Source organism: Botryllus schlosseri, chromosome 1 (genome assembly GCF_051294905.1).
Source record: "Botryllus schlosseri isolate E-star chromosome 1, Bs_hap1, whole genome shotgun sequence".
In the NCBI taxonomy this organism is placed as follows: Eukaryota; Metazoa; Chordata; class Ascidiacea; order Stolidobranchia; family Styelidae; genus Botryllus; species Botryllus schlosseri.
Genome location: NC_137236.1, coordinates 26,196,451 through 26,217,424, shown reverse-complemented (window position 1 = coordinate 26,217,424; position 20,974 = coordinate 26,196,451). Strand labels below are relative to the sequence as shown.

At 41.8% G+C, this 20,974-nt stretch overlaps 2 long non-coding RNA genes across 2 annotated transcripts in view; one reads left to right on the top strand and one right to left on the bottom strand.

The window, feature by feature from the left end:
- Positions 1-6,556: 6,556 nt before the first annotated feature.
- Positions 6,557-20,974, bottom strand: part of LOC145446097 (uncharacterized) — a 46,408-nt gene continuing 31,990 nt past the window's right edge. Inside the window, exon 2 of the long non-coding RNA XR_013917209.1 lies at positions 6,557-6,850. This is a non-coding gene — a long non-coding RNA (uncharacterized LOC145446097). The remainder of the gene's footprint in view (positions 6,851-20,974) is intronic.
- On the top strand, positions 10,390-14,506 carry LOC145446041 (uncharacterized). Its single transcript, XR_013917181.1, has 2 exons — positions 10,390-10,560; positions 14,254-14,506. It is a non-coding gene; the product is annotated as an uncharacterized LOC145446041 (long non-coding RNA).

The window sequence follows — 20,974 nt, the reverse complement described above, 5'->3', positions numbered from 1 at the left end:
ACAGCCCTTTCCAGAGAGCGAACAGCGATAGAACGTGACGTAACATGGTGGTGAAAATTAGAAGCGTACCAACCGGTATAAAACGGTATCGGATGTATTGTATGCACATCGCACATGTATTGTCGCAATGAGCATAGCCTAAACCAAACCTGTAAAGTCGTAAGCCAAGGGTCGGCAACCTACGGCCCGCGGGCCGGATCCGGCCCGCCAAGCGAAATCGTCCGGCCCGCGACATAATAATTAGTTATCACAAGAATACGGCCCGCCGTTTCATAATGAGTTTCAATCTGCAGTGCAGCGCTGCATGAAAAAATGCGGCATTGCTACGATATAATAGTAGCCTACATCGTATTAGTCTATTGTTACGCCATAAAACGCAGGTGGTTGAAGTAGGACAGCGGTTCTCAACCGGGGGTCCGCGGACCCCTAGGGGTCCCCGAAGCAATTTCAGGGGGTCCGCGAGACCTCTAAATTTTTAGAATGGTTGATAACCTAATTTTTATTTATTTTTTTAATTTGAGAAAGCATGAGGCAGTTTCGCACCACAACTGCTAAAACCTCATGACTCATATCATCATAATAATCGTCTGACATGAACTATCGTAGTGTCAAAATTCATTTTGATTGCCAATTTTCCAATAACCTGCTAATAGAAACATATTGCTGTTTAGAGACGCTTTGTTGGGGTTTATGGAAAAAATAAAAATATGGAGATAGTATAACGTCAATCAGGGTGACTTCGTAATGTCTGCGAAACCTTCTCGATTTGAAGTTGTCAGTCTCATCAAATTAGTGAACAGTGGCTTGAAATAAAAATTTCCAAAGCATTTCCCTGATTTGTCCCATTGCCGGAATTGAAACCTCGCCACCAAACCCATTATATCCTGTAATATACAGAACCACTATTTGAACAGCTTCTTGGAGGTACAGAACTTCAATATACTATTGAATAGTATATTCATATTGAAATGAACCCGAATATTTTCGGCTGACATTCGTCATAAATTGGACAATGATATACCAGCTCTTAAAGCTTGACTATCAGATTTGGTGCATTCTTATTGCGGATGCCCTATCGACAAGGCTGGTTTTTTGATGAACAAGGAGTGTTTCGTTGCTATCAAAGAATCATGCTCCAAGCCTGTCATTCATATCACCAGTTATATTGGTATGCAGCCTTGTCTTGTTAATGCTTAATTGTTCATGGTCGAAAATGTTTCCTCGTAAATATATATATGTAAACCCAAACAGAACAAGTCGTTTCATGACAGTCTTTCTCAGGTTGGAAAACTTGGATCCATTCTTTGGCGCATAACATTTGTCTATACTTTTTGATTAGGATTTCACTTTGACGGTAGAAACTCTCTGCGGGTCGATCAAAATGCCGTCGCGGGCCAAATCCGACCCGCGGCCCGTATGTTGCCCGTCCCTGCGCTAGATGCTGGGCGTGATATGTTCATAAAATATATGTTTCCTCAATTTGGTGCCATAAATGTTACGACCACACCAAAAGTATCTTCGGAAGCGTTAATATTGCATTAGCCTCCATCTATCTTTGCGGAAATGGTTTCCGGCACTCCTCGTTCATATCAAAACGAAGACGCGGATTTTCAAGATACGACCACGTACTTCAAGAAATACAGCAGCAAAATTACTAAAATAATAAAAGGCTACAAATTTCTACATAAATACCATCATGTTATTTTCAAGAATAATTATTATTTTGCTGTTTATCACAAGCCCACAGTTCATATTTGCACAAAACAGATGAAGGTTGCACCATAATAGAGCTGAAATTGAACTAAAACTTGAGGGGGTCCGCGAGAGTCCGTGACGGTCAAAAGGGGTCCGCGAAGCCAAAAAGGTTGAGAACCACTGAAGTAGGAGATGGAGATGACTAGATTGGATCAGTGCTTATCAATCGGGTGTATCTCGCAACCGAATGTGTTCCATACTTTTTTAAAGGGTTTACCACTCTAACGGGGTGTGACAATAAAGGTGTTCTTCCTTTGCTTCAAAAACGCTTGGAACATCTCAGACGCAATGACGGAATCTCAAACTGTTCAATTATAGATAACTAGCCTCCGTATGTTAGTTAGCCTGTGTATAGTTTAATTTTTCAGTAGGCATTGTGTGTCAAGACAAAAAACCTGAATAGTGTTTTGGCCACAATGGTGAAAACTGTTAATATGATTTTTGTCTCCTTAACTGAATCAGTTACGCCAGATATTACTAGAAGCAGAGAATCAATATGGCGATGTCATGTAGGCCTATATCTGTCATGTTCGCTCATTAAGTCGAGCAGCTATGCTTACACGAGTGTATGAACTGAGAAATGAAATAGCAACTTTCCTCGAAAACACAAATATCGCCGACTCATGATCTTGTAATCGAAAATGGGTATCTCATCTTGCTTTCCTGGTACATTTAACGTCACATCTGAACAAATTGAATTTGCAACTTCAGGGGAAAAACAACTAAATACATGAGATGTTGAGGCGCATTCAAAACAAATCTGTGACTCTGGAAATGTCAACAGTACAAATAAAATTATGCTCACTTTCCTATACTGGAGGAGAGGAAACCTAGCACCAACACTACATTTGTAACTGTGATACGAAATTTAACTACTGAATATTCACCCGCTAATTCCGACATTCCTTCTCTACAACATGAATATTCTGACTATTCAGTAGTCTGTTTAATGTTGACGCCAATACCATTGCCTGAAAATTTCAAATGGGCCTTTCTGAAATGCGAGGCAGTTGAATTGAATGACAAATTTCATACAAAGAGCATATCGCTGCATGACTTTGACAAAGAGTACGTTCTTCAAATTGGTCTTTATCCCAGCTTGACCAGCAATGCAAAAGAAATTGCATCGATTTTTGGAAGCACGTACGCATGTGAACAATAGTTTTGAACAATGAAATTCACGAAGAGCAAGCTAAGTATTTCGGACGTCCATTTTGAATAGGGTCTGATTCTTGTTTCATCTGACTTGTTACCAGAAGTTGAAAACCTTTCAAAAAGCAAGCTGCGTCAATTGTCACAATTATTCTGTGTTGTTGAAGTGTAAATACATGTGTCTTCTGATTGGTATGATTGAGATTGCAGCAATGTACGATAATATACCGAAGTGAGCGTAAAATATAGTACTAAGAAAAATTCCGGCCCGCCAAAAAGTTGTACACCCGAAATTTGGCCCGCGACTAGCAAAAGGTTGCCGACCCCTGTCGTAAGCGAACAGCCCTTTCGAGAGAGCGAACAGCGATAAACTTGACGTAACATGGTGGTGAAAATTAGCAGCGTACCAACCGGTATCGGGTTTATTGTATGCACAGCGCACGTATATTGTCACGAAGAACATAGCCTAAACCTAACCTGTAAAGTCGTTAACCGAACAGCCCTTTCGAGAGAGCGAACAGCGATGGAACGTGACGTAACATGGTTGTGAAAATTAGCAGTGTACCAACCAGTAAACAAACGTATCGGGTGTATTGTATGCAGATCGCACGTATTTGTCACAAAGAATATAGCCTAAACCTCTGGTTCTTAACCTTCTTTCCTCCATCGCCCCCGTTCAAAAATTATCGTGCTCCAGCGCACCCCACCTTATATTGTAAGAACTGTAATAAAGACAATGGGTATAAGAGGGATGGCAGTAACAGCCCTTCGTCAGCCCCCCTAAAAAACGATTGTCTTGCGCACCCAATCAAACTTCTGAGGGCTTTTCCCCAAGAACCCCGTCGCGTGATTTCGATGGTCAGCAATGTTCGTGTGACCTGGTCGCCCCAGGCGCCAAAATATTTTCTATAATGCATGAATGAATAGGTGGTAATTGCATATATATGTCTCTATAAACATTTTACCCTTTCAGCCCACGTAATCAGATTTACCAGTAGCCTAGCGCTGAGTGAGCTGTTGTATTGGAAAATGAAGGCCCCGTAATTATTAATTGAACATATTCGTTATATGTTGTTAATTCGTAACCTCTTGTCCGCTATATGGTCAAAAGATATTGAAACGCATAAACGTAATAAACTAAAGTAAGCAGTAAGCTCACGATTCAAAATTGGTATTTCTTCGCTGGCAAATAATTTTCTCTGATAGATGTTTTTGTCCGTGATGTGCAGATTGCGACGACATGATAATTCGGCATGCGCGATTTAAGCACCTATGGACAATTAGATTTATATACATCAAAGTGCACGGTCAACATAAGGGCAATCCTGTTCGGCTAAGGTTTTCTCGCAGGCGATCTTTCTGACACACTTCTCGGAGTCCCATATTGACTGGAGGGCCATTCCATACACAGACAAACGATGTTCACATCACTACCTCTTCAAATCTCTTAAAATTTGGTACACGCAGAGATGAGCTTATTCCAAACAGGATGAACTTTATTTTATGAAAATTGGACTTTGGGGTCAAAAGTTACGTTACTTTGAAAATTGCCAATTTTCCGCTCATTTCGGGTCTGTACATCTCAGGTATTATCAATGAAATATTCAAGAAGGTCTAGCTAGATGTTGGACGACAGTTGAGATACCGCACTTGGATTTATCTGAAGATTGTCTGATCGTCTATATTTCCAAGTGAAATTTAATACCCTGCAGGTTAGGGTCAAAGGTTAAATTGAGGGGGAAATCTAAAACCAGCCAGGCGTTACATGATTTAGACAACGGATTGCTCAAAAACATATTAAAATATTTTGGAAAAAACGATCTTAAATGAAAGTTTGCTTCAAGTAGAATTCGTTCATAGCTGTTTGATTTTGGTTTTGAAATTGTAAAGTGATGAAATTGCAGTTTTAAGAGCACACTTCATTTGTAGATGGAAATGCAGTACTAGTAGGGCGTGTTCGGACATCGAGTCTGGGGGGTGTGCGGGCACCATATCTGGGGTGTGGTCGGGCTGTGTGCCATTCGGACATTGTATCTGGGGTGAGTTCGGACTGTTTTGCCCCTCGGACATAGTGTCTGGGGTATGTTCGGGACATCATGTCTTGGGTGCGTTTGGACAGTTTTGCAACTCGGATATCGTACCTAGGCTGTGTTCGTAACGTGTTGCCATTCGGAAATCGTGTTGAGGGCGTGTTCGGACATCATGTCTGTGGTGTTAGGACTGTGCTGCCACTCGGACATCGTGTCTGGGGGTGTTCGGGCATCATGCCTGGGGTGTGTTCGGATTGTATCGTCACTTGGACATCGTGTCAGGGGGTGTTCGGACATCATGCTCGGGGTGCGTTTGGAATGTGTTGCCATTCAGACATCGTGTCTGGAGTGAGCTCGGACTGTTTTGCCCCTCGGACATCGTGTCTGGGCTGTATTCGGACATCATGTCTTGGGTGCGTTCGGACAGTTTTGTAACTCGGACATCGTGCCTAGGGTGTGGTCGTAATGTGTTGCCACTCGGACATCGTGTCTGGAGGTGTTCGGACATCATGCCTGAGGTGTGTTCGGATTGTATTGTGACTCGAACATCGTGTCTGGGATATGTTCGTGCTGCGCCAGACATGCCTCAGACCTGATATCTGCGCAATATTTTTATCCGGACATGCTTCGGTGCTGATACCTGTGCACTAAATACCTCCAGGCATGGTCCGGACCGGATATCTGCGCGCTTAATGTACGACAGACATGCGTCAGACGTGATACCTGCGTCCCAAACGATGCATGACCTATATCCACATGGTCTTTCAGCCAGTTACATATCTCGCTAGCCCCAATATCGGTTCCTTAGTTTAGTCGATGAAAAGCGTTTCCCGGTATCTTAGACACAGCCCGGAGTTCAAAACAAAATGAATTCGATGATAATGACTTTCTGTTGTGTTTGTATTCCTTTATAATAATATGTTACTTCTTTTGTGGTCACTATGCCCATCGCTTATGTTAGGTACCACAAATCTGTACTGACGTAGAGTTTTAAAACATGGTCGCCTATTGTACACATATATTGAATTCATGCGGCGAGCGAGCAGCGATGGATAAAGAAATATTAGAGTTCGTAAAGAGAAACTATCTGTTTGTTTGAGAGAAGAAATCGCCGGACTTCATAACCAGAGCCTGCGGCTCGCCTATCACAAACTATCCAGTATCCACAGATAGTCAAGTAAAAGTGCGAGTGGCAGAATAATAAATTTATGACTGACTGCAATGCGCGATGTATGTTTGCTACGCTTTTGACTTAGCGAGGTATCCGGTATAAGATACAGTGGCGCCGGTTTAGTGGGTGTAATTTATGTATAGCTGTGCTTCACGTAAAGGTGGCGTGTAGGCCTGTGTTACGTCGTCTATAATTAGCTAATATGCCGGGTATGATATCATCAGATAGTAAATGACGATGTCATTATAGGACACTATGCTGTCATGAATCATTTCATCAGTTGAGGGACATCCCCCGACGTGACGTGCTGCATCCGTTGTGCCAATCGAACGTGTCAAGAGAGAGAGAGAGAGAGTCTTTATTTTCATCGAACCAAAATACATAACAAACGGCAGTGATGGTGGTACAGAAAATATGCGTGCACAGTATTCGGTATTAGATAGGAATGATCGATAAGACCGTGAAGGTCATCTAGTCTGATCACACCAGCATCAAACAGGTACACTTGACTCAGAACAGTCTGGCTGTGAAAAAATGTTTAGTTAGGAAAGGAAAATATAAAAAAAAATTAAACAATGGTAGCAAATGATCAATGAAGCAATGTCTGGGCGAGGTAGGGCAACAGTGTTAGTGTAACGACAAGAGGCGATCAAGTAGGGCTTTTTTGAATCTATTATAAGGCAATTCACGGATATGTGATGGTAATGCATTCCAGATGATAGGTCCCGAGTAGTCGATAGATCTCTTAGTTAGGTTGCTATTGGGTTGGGGTAAGTAGACGTTTCCTTTAGACGAAGATCTCGTGTAATGGGAATGGACATGTTTAGCAGGTATGAAAAAGTCATCAAACACAGGAGGGAGACTATTGGAAAAATATTTGTGAACAACTTTTGATACTTCGAAGCGATACAGTTCATTTGCCAGGTTTGCCAGGCCAACTCGTCAATACGTATTTGCATTGCTGCGGTGCGGTGTTACTGCTTTCATGGCAAACATTTCGGGATTTTATGCAGTGTCCCGTACCACCTACAAAAGTTACGCGTGCTGAATAAAGCGATTAAAAACGTTTCCACTATTTATGACGCCATAATCACGTGTTTGACATATGCGAGCGAATTGTAGTAACAAAACTAGACGTTTTCAGCTAGGGTTGAGGGGATGCATGGAATTGTTTTTTCACCGCCTGCTACAAGTATAACAATAAAAGTCAACTTATTTAATGCGATGGCTGCATTTATTTATTTTACACCAACTGGTCGATGTGTGGCATACGTTTGCTCAGGATCGTAACAGCATTTCGTCAGCCCCCCAAAAAAACGTTGGTCTTGGGCCCCCAGCCCCCCAACCCCACCCCGCCCCCAAGGATTAGACGTGTTTGCCGCAACTCATCACCGACATTTCAGTACTCTCTGGTGAGACGCATTACTTCGCGTACACGCGCCTAGCGCCAAAATTTTCAACAATTCATGATTGAATCGGTCAATATGATCGAGAATTGCATATATGTTGCTATCAATTTTTTCCCTACCTACTCACGTAATTAGATTCCCCGGTAGAGCTGAATGAGGTGTCTTGGAAACTGTCGGGCCCGTAAATAATTATCAAACATATTCGGGCGGTATATTAACTTCATTACGTGATGTTGTTTCGTGACCTCCTGTATGCCATGTCAAAAAAAATTGAAATCGACCAAACGTACTAAACTATAAGACGCACCGGATTTCAAATTGGTATTTATTCACTGGCAATTAAATTTTCCTTGCTGCGAAGCATTTGTCTTCTGGGTTTCAGATTGCCAGGACAGGAACATTCGGCACCAGCCATTTAGGTGCCTATGGACATTAAACATATAGGCCTATATATATCTATCGAAGTATTCGGTCAGCACAAGGAAAGTCCTTTTCGGCCCGGATTTTCTTGTCGCTGATTGTTCTGGCACACTTCTTGGAGTCGCATATTATATGGGGTAATAATGTGTATGTGTTGATGCGTCGTGGCGCAGTAATGGCCGAGCCGAAATTGCCATTTGTGTAAATCATGCGATATTCTTTGGGGGGGGGGAGTACCCAAAAACTCTCGCGCGTGGCGCGAACATCTATAAGTTTCATAAATTCCCTACAAAACACTCCATAATTTAAGCTAATTTACGAAATAACTTTGGGCCCCCTTCGAGCGCAGCCTCTCCCCAATAGGGGGGTTCGGGTGCGGCATTTACGGTCCTACTTTTACAGCCCTGCTGGTGGGGAAAATTAGCAGCGTACCAACCGGTAAAAACACGGTATCGGGTGTATTGTATGCACATCGCACATATATTGTCACAAAGAACATAGCCGTAACCAAACCTGTAAAGTCGTAAGCGAAGAGCCCTTTCGAGAGAGCGAACAGCCATAGACGTGACGTAATATGGTGGTGAAAATTAGCAGCGTATCAACCGGTAAAAAGGGTATCGGGTGCATTGCACATCACACATGTATTGTCACGATGAACATAGCCTTAACCAAACCTGTAAAGTCGTAAGCGAAAAGCCCTTTCGAGAGAGCGAACAGCGATAGACGTAACGTTACATGGTGGTGAAAATTAGCAGCGTACCAACCAGTGAACAAAGATGTCGGGTGTATTGTATGCAGAATGCACATCGCAAGTATATAGTCACAAAGAACATAGCCTTGACAAAACCTGTAAAGTCGAAAGCGAACGGCCCTTTCGAGAGAGCGAACAGCGATAGACGTGACGTAACATGGTGGTGAAAATTAGCAGCGTACCAACCGGTTAAAAAAGTATCGGGTGTATTGTATGCACATGGCGCATGTATTGTCACGATGAACATAGCCTAAGCCAAACCTGTAAAGTCGTAAGCGAACAGCTCTTTCGAGAGAGCGAACAGCGATAGACGTGACGTAACATGGTGATTGGTGGTGAAAATTAGTGGCGTACCAACCTGTATAAAAACGGTATCAGGTGTATTGTTTTTTTTAAGTATAGGAACGGATCATATAGTATATATATATATTTCTACAAATGAAGTAAGGTTGAAAAGACAGCCCCAAAACGTTATGCAGTGAAAATGCATGCATCAATGTACTAATGATTCCGAACACATAGTAGATCAAAAGGAAATGTTATTGCAAGAATAAGCAATACTACCAGCCTTCAACACCCAAACTAGGTTCTCATTTGCTATATGGCGCACAATATGTAAATAACAGGTAGTCCTGTGATTACTAGCGCTGATTCATCAGGTAGGCAGAATCTGACAGAATCATAACCGACGTAAAACATCGCACAACACCTAAACTGTTGTGGCTGTGAGTCAGTCTGATCACAATCATCTTGCCGACGCAGCCACACGCGAAACAGGCATCGCACTTTTTGTCTACTATAGCCTATACCGTATAGCAGGGACGGGCAACTTCTCCAGTCGGAGGGCCGGATATAGGAAAATTATACTTGGCGGGCCGGATTGTTGAATCGATACATTATTTGCCCATTTATTCACATATACAAGGAATAAATTGTATTTAATGAAGGTATTTTAACGAGGCAATGTTATTTCAAATCAATTTATCGCCGATAACGACGAAGAGAATGTGGATTTGAGAACAGCATTGTCATACAGCAGTGGTTCTCGAACTTTTTTAACACGCCCCGCTTTTGATAGTCAAAAATTCAGCGCCCGCCCGCCCCTACTCCCTTATTGTGATGTTACAAATATTAAAGAGGTAAATCAGAATGCTAGCCATCCCAACGGATAGTGTGGTGGCATTAAAGGTTATGGCCATTGATGGGAGAATTCTCAAATTCTATATTGAAGTTCTGTTCCTCCATAAAGCTCTACAATAGAAAGAGTAAACACCATGAGCTGGAGATGAATCGCGCGGAGCGCGAAAATTTTTTCAGTTTACTGTGACTTTGCGCTCCCCTTCATATGCTTTAACGCCCCCCTCCAGATTGAGAAAAACTGTCATACATGTACCTCCATGTCTGCTTCTCTCTGATCAATCAACACAAGGTGCAATTCTTAAATTAAGATTTAATATCGCACAACTTGTCCCCTGACGGACGTGACCGTACGGTTTTTACGCAATTTTAAAGTCACTTTCGATGTACAGATACCCAACCGGTCACTAGCAAATAGTTATCAGTCGGTTAGCTGCCGGGTGCTCTGGCGGATGAGTAATTGATGGATTGCTGATTACACGAGACAAGCCGGCGTGCACGAACCGTAGCATCGTTGGACGAAGTGGAGATAATTATTAATATTCAGTTGAAAAGCCTCATACTACAATTGCAGGAATCTATTTCAACGCTCGAATTTCAGTTCGACTGTGTATTGCAGCAGCCTATATCCAGCATGTCAATCAACCGTGCTGACAGTCGGCACTCACGGAGTCTTGGTACGGAGTCCAACGAGCCGAAACTTGCGGCGGTTTCCAGCGACTCTACAACAGAAAGGTTACAATTACAATTACTCTACCGTTCTGTGTACTAGACAAGCGCACCATTGAGTCTGCACGCACTCACCAACTCACAGCGTGGTCCTGTGGACAACAGTGCATAACGACTGAAAAAACGCCATCACTTCGGATTTTTTTAGCGTGGCATAGATGTTACTGGCGCGGCGACTCTGTCAGCTCACAGAAAACATTGAATCGCACATCCCAGATTTAATGCCATGCTCTATGTTTTCATGGATGCTGTTTATTTAACTTAGATACGAAACCGCGCTGTAATGATGTGACATTGACTTTCAGTATGGTATGCGGGTAACAGAGGTGGTCAAAGTACTCCGTGATGCTACTCAAGTTGCCAAAATTTTCTCTCAATTACAAGTAGAAGTACAAATTTCCAAGACGTGTCATAACTAGAGCCCGACCGATATTGGATTTCTGAGCCGATACCGATAAGACCGATATCCAGCACCTCCACCGATAACCCCGATATATTCAGCCGATATTCAAAAGATCGCTCAAGAGAGAGAGAGAGATATGATATTCTTTTTCGCCTGCACCATCGAGATGCTTTGACGACGGAGTTGCGATACGGCCCTGAGGTCATCTAGTCTGCGCCCCCGTTTTTTTTCTCCTCCATGCTATCCGTGAATGCTGAGCGCCTAGCAGGATAGCTGCGGATACCAATTTTCGAGTCTTTGGTATGACCCGGCCGGGAATCGAACCCACGACCTACCGCTCGAGAAGCCGGACGCATAACCATTACACTATCTCGCTCGGGGGCCATATTTAACACCTCAGAGCATTTATTTCAACAACTTTACAGCCATTGACATGCTTGAACATGAAATAAACAATCTACGGGCTGTAAAAATATATCAAAAGCACCAATCCAGCAGTTGCAGATTACAGTTCACGAAGCAGAATTTCTCGGCCCTTTCTCCAAGGAGTGAACTTCTGTGGTCTTCCATAAATGATGTATATAGTACTACACACTGTGACCAGTCTTTCACTTGGTACCATAGTTAGTGGCACAGCAAGAATTGGAAATCTTTCTTTATTTCGGTTCCACCGCTCCCTTGCAGGGGATCTTTCCTTCAATGGTTTCACGAAATATTGATATTAATATTGATATTCTGCTGGCAGTGCACCTGGAGCCTTCAGCACATCATTAACAAATAGCTGAAGAGAAAGTGCAGAACAACTCAAATTGTCCACGTCTGCAACTGCTCCACCCATCCCCCTTGGGCCTTGACCATGACCAGCATTTCAACAATCAATTGATCAATATTTTACGCTCTTTTGTCAGAATTGGCCGATGTCATCACGGAATCAAAAATTTCCGTATCAATTATTGGCTTTACTCCGCGTTTGCTTGATTTTCTTGCCCTCTATGCTCGCATATGTCCTATCATGGTGGCCCCGCAGGCCTCAGTCAGACGACTTCATACATTACTGGTATAATTAGCTCTGTTGGTACCGAACCAATAGCACTATCTTCTGAGAAATGTTTCGACGCGACGCTTTTCTCTATCATCACGAGGGTCAGTCCAGCATGATTAAAGTTCTCATTTCTGTTACTGATTTAAATCTTCTGCGGAGTGCAGACAACTATCCATCCAGCTGCTCTCTGTCTTTGGTGGTCGATTACTGCAGGGGGATTCCCACGAAATCAGTGGGGCATAACGGTGGTTAGTTCACTGAGCTATATAGTTATCTACAATATTTTTCAGATAGGCACGCCTACTGCCCTGTATGCAGTATGCACTTTATGCAGCTTAGCCATCTATTTTTATAATTTACCATCCTCACGTCTTCTATCGACTTCTCTGACTCCGTGCCACCATGTTGTGACGCCACGAAAATGGCCGATATTTTTTGAACTAAAATGGCCGATACCGATATTTCTCTCCAAGCGTGATATCGACTCGATATTATCGGCGAGCCGATAATCGGTCGGGCTCTAGTCATAACCACTTGAAGTGGAAGTGGGAAATGAAAGGTACAAAATATACTTACAAGTTTCTAAAGTAGATTAGCTCAAGGTGTCGCATACTTTTCAGCGAATTAATCGGAGATGACCACTTTCTCAATTCTAATATGTCATTTCACGACTGAAGCACAAATAGATACGGTCTTTGCAATTGTATTCAGTTGTCCCAACACAAGGTCTATTTCAAGAGGCTTCAAAGACAGGTTCACTCGTAAAAGTGATGCAATATTACCCTCAAAACCAAGTCCTACTTTTCAAAATCAAAACTTCAAAAAGTAATTGGTTTTTCGTCAAAAACGGTAATGTAGACGTGAATGTAGTGTGAAGACATTAACACCCGAGAAAGTAGTGCAACGAGGCAACGTCAACTTGGGTGCTCCGAAACAAGAGGTGCGTTACCAATCTCTGTTTTGCAATAATGTTCTACTTTGACTTTCTTCAATGCTGCGGTAAGTGGACAGTGCGTCCTCTGTGCCGTCTTACGACTTGTTTATTGTCGCATTCGCACGATTGATATATGGAAGAAAAGTAGGTTTGATACTTGAAACTGTGTTTTTGTCTTTTTCAACCCGTTCTAGAAATGAAGAATTATCCCGTGGTGGTTCCCAGCCTTTGTTGTTACGTACGTTATCTATCCACTTTGAAACTATACATTTGTCCAATGTTTCAAAAATATGGAGTTCCAAACTGGAGAATACCAAGCATTTCAATTAAATTGGTTTCTTTGCAATTCCCGTGATTCAAGTAGAAACCACCATGCCAGGCTCCCGTTGACACTTCAGATCGCCTGTAAAAACGGGATCAGTGACCGACCGCTTACTCCGCGCAGCCGACGGCATAGAAAAATTATCGATCAAGTCAGTTTTAGTTTGGCTTATCTAAACCATCACTCCAGTCGAAGTCGAAATCAGCCGATTTGAAATGACCTGAAACACAATTACAAGTGGGTGGCCGCGGTGGCGCATGAGTTGGTTAAACATTGCAGCCACGACGCCATTGGTTACTGGTTCTATGCTCGGCTCTGCCATGTTTCTATGTGTCGGAGGTTTATCTGGGCCGATCCCGCTGTAAATACAGCGCCTTGAGTAGCCTAGGAGAAGAGAGAGCCGAACTCTGGAAAGATGGCAGCTAAAGACTAGAAAAACGAAGCAAGGCTGCAAAAGACATTGTGTCAGTTAATGCAATTACCGTGCTGGGCGCAAATAACCTCATAGGCGATAAGCGACAATGTAGTGAATAAAACAAACAAGACATGTGGTAAAGATTTTAAAGATTTTATGAAATTACTCCCTTCTGCTCCTTTTCTCCATAGTGAATAATTCATGCATGGTTGGGTAGCACTCAACTTGACGTATGGCTACAAACGTATGGTATCTGTACATAGGTACAAACCGACAACGTATATTGGCTGTCGATTGGTCCTTCGGCCGGATTCCAGTCCGAAATGCATTTTCGACTACAGTGTATGAGGCGAATCCATTATCAATGGGCTACATATAACATCACAGTGTACGTTTCATATTAGTTCGTCATATATGTTGGAGATTTAAAAGATATTTAATGCTGTTTGATGGGACGTAGAAATTTATCTAATAACGTTTTATTCAAACGAGTTCGTATGAAACATAATTAGAAACAGTTTAATTGCGATTCGTCAACAATCTGTCGGTTCGTTTATACATCAAATCATCTCTTTTACACCAGATTGAACGGATCGGAAGATGAGGAGGACCGTAAAAACTATGTGTGCATCAAATGTCGTTCACGGATGGCCACGAACGAGTCGTTCGTAGCTTGCACGCACCCGCCAGCGTACTGCTCCGAGTGCATCGCTGATTTGAAAGACTGTATTGTATGCAGACCGTCTGCGGTCACATCTTGTAATGTCTAACGTCGTAATTTTAATGTACTGTGTAGGGCTTACTGGTCACAACGACTAGAGCAGCGGCTCTTAAACTTTTTTTGTACACGCCGCCCTGTATGATAGTGAATTATTTCCCGTTCTTGGTTATCGTTATATCACAAAATGCAACCAGAATTCTAGCAATCTTAACGGATAGTTTAATGGCGTTAAAAGTTATGGCTGTTGATGAAAAATTGTCAAATTTTAAATTCGGAAAATAGACAGAGCACAAACCATGAGCTGGGGGTAAATCGCTCCCCTCCCCCTTCAGATGCTTTCAAGCCCCCTCCAGTTTGAGAACCACTGGATCAGAGTATTCGGATCAGAGCGGACTATCAGTCGTACATATTCGAGTCGCATCGTGAGAGTAGAAAATGTAACCTTTCGCCACGAATAACTGAACCGATTTTATAGTTTGAATACTATATTTCCACCATTGGAGCTTCGACACAACGGTCGCAGTTTAATCGACGACAAACATATTGCTACACATATCCATGGAACCTTATTTCTGTCAATTGATGATTGACCCTCACCAGTGTTGGGATAGATCGAGTCATGACTTGACTCAAGTCACTTTGCTAAAATGACTTGACTTGACTCGGCGTATCAGAAATGTGAATTGACTCGTGACTCGGAGCAAAATTCACGAGTCAATTACAAGTCATCAAGTAATCGGTGTCGGTAAAATCACTGTATCTTGCATATGTTCGGATTGTTCGCGAAACGCTGGTGCAACCCGTGAGACCGACCTATCATTCAATGACCGTGCTTTTTACTGAACCTTCGTTGTTCTTTCAGAAATAAATTGATCGCAAACGAAGTGAACGAAGCTTACAGCTTACGTTGTCGTAAACTAGTATAGTGAAGTAATTTAATAGCAAAATGTATATTTATGTTCTCTGTTCTTACTTTAACCAAACCTCTTGTTATATTGAAATTGAATTCGGAATATAATTTATAGTCCTCAACGATTGGTGCAGGTTCGAATTGTATCATATCAATTTGTAAATGGGTAATACATTGCATCTCATCAACTCATTTCTCCGTTCTTTATTTTGGCTGGTAACTATAAACTGAGGCTATGCATTATGTAATTACTTACGTAGTTTAGCAGTTCTGCGTATATGTGAGCAATACAGCGCCTTCTTGTGTGCATATTGAACTCTATATTCATTCGTCGGTTTAAAATCAATCACCACTCAAGCTGTTTTTCAAACAGCGAGCATAATGCATTGACGTAATCATGCCTCATACTTCGAAAAGGCAACTTGACTTGACTCGAGTCACCTTCGGAAATCGATTGACTTGACTTGACCCTAATCAAAATGTGTCATGAATCGAAATGACTCGTGACTCGAAGGTAATGACTTGATCCAAACACTGACCCTCACAACGGTGGCACAACGCTAGCTATAGTCAAGATGTACAAAACCAGATTTCTACAGTACTTTCATATTATCGTTTATTGACTAAAAGAAATTTTCGCATGCCTCTTATCGGTGGTTACCGGCCCAATAAAGGACATAGAACATGGTTACATTCAAAACCACATGGTGGCTTGTGACTCAATAATGAGAATTTATAAATCGCACGAATGGAAACTCAACTATAGCAACAATACAGCGTGTATACTCTACCAGGGTGGGCAAACTGCGTGTTGCGAGCCGCATGCGGCTCTTTTTGCCTTTTGTTGCGACTCTTAAATGATTGCAATTGCATTTTGTCATTTTGCTAGAGAGATTTAACCTAATTATAAATTGATACATCATATCACGTACTAACAATATGTTTATTGTTTCCGTGTTGTTTCTCTCTTTGTGATTTTCGTAACACTTGTAAAAATTATTGGGGAGGGTGGCAACACAGGGTTAGAACTTTCATTTGAACTGTCTAATCGAGTTCACATATACGTTTTAGGGATTAATAACATTACTGAGCTGAAGTCTTCCTCTTAAATGCTCGGTAGCACTTGTCGGAACCGCTCCATGGTGCCTTAACGACATGTGAGCTTGATTTCAAACACCTTGCAGTCCATGTGGAGACGCACTGTATCACCACACAATAACGATTTTCATTCGATATCCCCCATATCATTGTGACGTGATGAAATAGTATCTTTGAATTTTTTTGTTATGCCTCTTTTAAAACTAAGATGTTTGATATGCGCCTCGCGCGTGAAGAAGGTCTGCCCAAACAACGTAAAGGAGTGGTTTGCGTAAAGTTCTTCGGGTCTGTAAATGTAAATATGAACGTACTGCTGAAATCTAAAAGCTGTGTTCAAGTTCTATACCATAAAAACCAGATTGGATACAGAATACCTGGCATCGTTTTCCTTGTGGCCTCAAAATTGAAACATATATTTTAACTTTCGAAGTCGTTTTATTGTTATTACGTAATCTGGGGTGTTGCTCGAATACTCGACTCTAAATCAATGCCTAATACTCTGCTCCGAATCGATACACTTTGTTACTCATTTTCCCAGCATTAGAATCGTTTAAAGTAGTTATCTGGAATTGCAAGTGAAGAGCAGGGATCTGCTAATGACGTACTGCAATTCCACTGTAGAAGGACCTTATTCCTGTTATGTCCGGGCATCAGCTTCAGTTTCACATTTTCACACAGTTCTACATTTTCGAATCCATGCATGGTACCGTTAGTAACTTGAATTCATGTCTTATCTTATATTATTGCCAATTTTCTCGCAGTTCAGGAAATCTTATTTTGTCTTCTTCAGTATTTTTGCTCTTTCACTGTCCGCGATGTGCATATGTGTCAATTTCGTTTACAATGAGTAGAATACCTATTTATCGATCGTTTTTACAGTTTCTGGCGCACAAAGTTATTGTGTCTATTCCTGTGACTAAAATAAAATCATGAAATATATCTGGGTAGTGGTGATTTAGAACGTTTTGCATTTTATGATAAACGCAAATCTTTTAGCGACCAAGTCCCGATTCACAAGGCAATTTTACTTCTATAATTATATTTCGAGGCATTTTGAATTCTCCACCCATTCAAGTCGGATCCAACGGGATGATTGATTCCGAGTCCAGGTCATAGAGTTCAATCGTCATCATCGACTTCATGTCAGGTTTAATATACTTAAGTGAGACTCTTGAGAATGTCGAAGGCATCGCATTCATAAAATTACGATGTATCCACAACAGCAAGACTATAGTAAATAGCTTTAAACTATTGAGCTGCTGGGGGCACAGGTAGTGGAGCAATTGAGATATTTCTAATAACTCAAGATAAACCGACTAGCAATAACCAAATCAACGTTGCACGATGTCGGTGTACGACAGGGGTGGCCAACCCTTTCGGCCAAATGGCCACATGACATTTACGAATTATTGCGCGGGCAACTTGAATGTTGATGACCTCTTTCCAATCTTCCGATAGGAGTGAATCGGATTAGGTAGCGGTGGAAACAATACTTGTATTTGTACACATCAAAATCAATAACAATTATGTCATGAAAAGTTACTGTGCTAACCCGGAAAATTATTCAAAGTTGATGAATGAATTCCGGCAATAATAATAATGTCACTTGCATATATTTCGGGTCGCTTCTGTATGTCGCCTGGCTCATTGGGCAAGGACAGGATTATCCGGCGCTTTGACATATAAATATCGAAGATTTCGGCGAAGATGCGTCTATCATTTCGTGCAATCAGCTTTCATCGCCGACGATCTGTCTGCAAGTGTAGACGCGAAGCTACATGCATGGGGTGACACGTTCTCTCATAATTGCGAATAGTCAGACTCAATTCTGTGAACCGGTGCAATTTTAATTTTCAGGATGGGCACCAATACAAAATGAAAGAAATCGGGTGACAATAAATCGTCTATAAAAATACTGTGCGTCATCTAAATCTTTCACGAAATATTCTACTTTATGTTCATATACGAAGATCTACGAAAATGTGGCTGACCGCTGGCTACGACAATGCGTCGGAACTGATATTTAGTCATTAGCATCCCAAATTTCGCGGTAAGGGTGATCGAATATTTGTTTGGCCTTGCAAGTTCACATTAAACTACCTGCTGGGAAATTTATTTTTTGATATTATAACTAATTTCGGGAAATACTTCCCGGGCCACTAAAAACTTTTTCGCGTGTCACTGAGTGATGGTGTTACATAATCATTCCTGACTACTTTGACCACCGCTGAAGTCGTGTACCGTCGATTTTTCAGTGATTGGTATCCTTGCGAAGCACGCGTCCCTTGAAAATCCGAATAATATTCCAACCGCAGTGCAGGACTTCTATGATATCATCATCATCATCATCATTGGTTTATTAGCAATTTTATCAGTTCAATACACCACAAAAAATGCGATACAATGAATAGACAGGAAGATGTCGAAGCGACTTGGATTTGTCAATGGAATCGGACACCCACCTTGGCCTAGGCGTAGTAAAGAGGAGGCATGCACACTGAATGAAAGTAAAAAATACAGTATAGAAAAAGAAAGCGACAAGAAATAAGGCGGCATGTCATGGGAAGCGAGATCGATAGGTCAGTCGTGGTCCGGTAATCTTGAGGATGGACTGTATTTATTTAGTAGTAATTGCTTGTATTTCGACTTGAATGTGGACATGCTCGTCGACTGTCGGATGGCCGGCGGGATACTGTTCCACACATCAGGTCCGGCATATTTGATATCGCAATTTAGAAGTTGTTATTAAGACATGTAGGTGCAGTAATATCTGGGTTAAAATTGATGAGTTGTGATTTGCGGAGACTAGCATACAAGCGGTCGAAAATACTGGACAAAGTCCACTATAGCTGAGTGCTTCGATCATGAAACGAATATTGAGCGTCAAGTTGACTATCACTCCATATGACACCACAGCAGTCTGGATCAACTGTTCTTAACTTGGGTGATATCGTCCCCTAGTGAGCGATTTTGAGAAACGAATGAACGATTGGAGCGAGAGCGTTCGAAGGAAGCCATAGGGAGGGGTGAAAATGTTAGAACGGCGATATTCAACCAATCGGCACGAAATGCACGTGAAATTCCGGTTGATCTTGATCTGCCTCGAAAGATTACTAAAAAAAGTTCAACTCCAATGCTGTCGAAAAAATGACCCTTTTTAGTCAAGTCACCAACGATCAGAGTTTAGTTGTGTAAAGTTTCCCGTTTACATGTCGTATTTTTCGGTTCCGAAAATATGGGGAGACGGGGGTCAAAAATTTGCGTCGGGCTTGATAAGGGGGCGATGAGTCGAAAAAGGTTGGGAACCACTGGTCTGGATGATGCCGAAAGTCAAAATATGTTCCTGTTATCCGACCAGAAAGAAAATATTGACAGCCATAATTAAATCACGTAGGCTACCGATTTCTTTGTACTTTGTTACAATGCTGCGGGTTGATCACAAGATTAGATGTTGTGTTGGGAGAAAAGTATCAGAACTACATTATTTGGCGATAATGTAACTCTGTGAAAGGCGTATAATTTCGGTAGTCGGAAAATAGCCTCTTACTCAGAGCTCTCAAACTCAAATGTGCTCGTGGGCCAATTTCCTAGTTTTTGATGACGCCGCAGGCCGCATCATCAATAATAGGGATATTCAATGTATCATTCCCAGGTAGGCCTTATTTGAGGGACCTTGCCGACAGGCATTCCACAAACATCGTGGAAATGTAATTTACTGTTGTACTATTCACGCTTGACACGAAAAAAATCGCATTTTCAAATATTCCAGTAAAATTGTTTTTGTGCCGGACGTAATTTTGTTAAATGAGTTATAGACATCATGCGAGAGGATGCATCATGACATCGTAAAACTGTCGGGATATATGCAGCTATTGGAATTTTGACGTGCCACAATTTTTGAAATCCACTGAAGATTGATCTGATATCAGTGCATTTAAACGGTGTAGCCTAATCCTGGTTTTGATAAAGTCGTGATAAGGATATAGGCTATTGCTACAGTCATTGCCAAAGTCAAATTAAACCAGCGTTCGATTTTGCCTTCGATTATTATTGGAACATATCAATAACAACTGAAATATAATCATTATTGAGCCATAGTAATAGCATTACTTCTTGACCTTTTCAGCGATCGTACCCCTTGTGCTTCCAAAACCAATAGGATTTCTCGTAGCCCCTCTCCATTTTCAACACAATTTCTGATGGTACCTATATTAAAATCTGAAAGCCCATCCGCATAAAATCGCGCGTAGCGCGAAGACTATTTTCCAGTTGAATAAATCGACCAAGAACATATATTCCACAGCATATACGCCTAATTCCACATTGCATCTCGTACACCCTGATGTGGTGCTTCGTACGCCGATGGGTCTACGGACCCTGGTTAAGAACCCCTAGAATAGAAATGTCCAATCGGCGAAGAATTCATTGGTGTTACCGCTGTAGAGCGTACTACTATCTTCCTCGCCACCGATAATATCATGGATAAAGAGAACAAACGACACCCCGCATGTAACTAAATATACGTCACGGGCAATACTGTTCCCTCTAATTTTTGACGCGGCTGCGCACACTCAC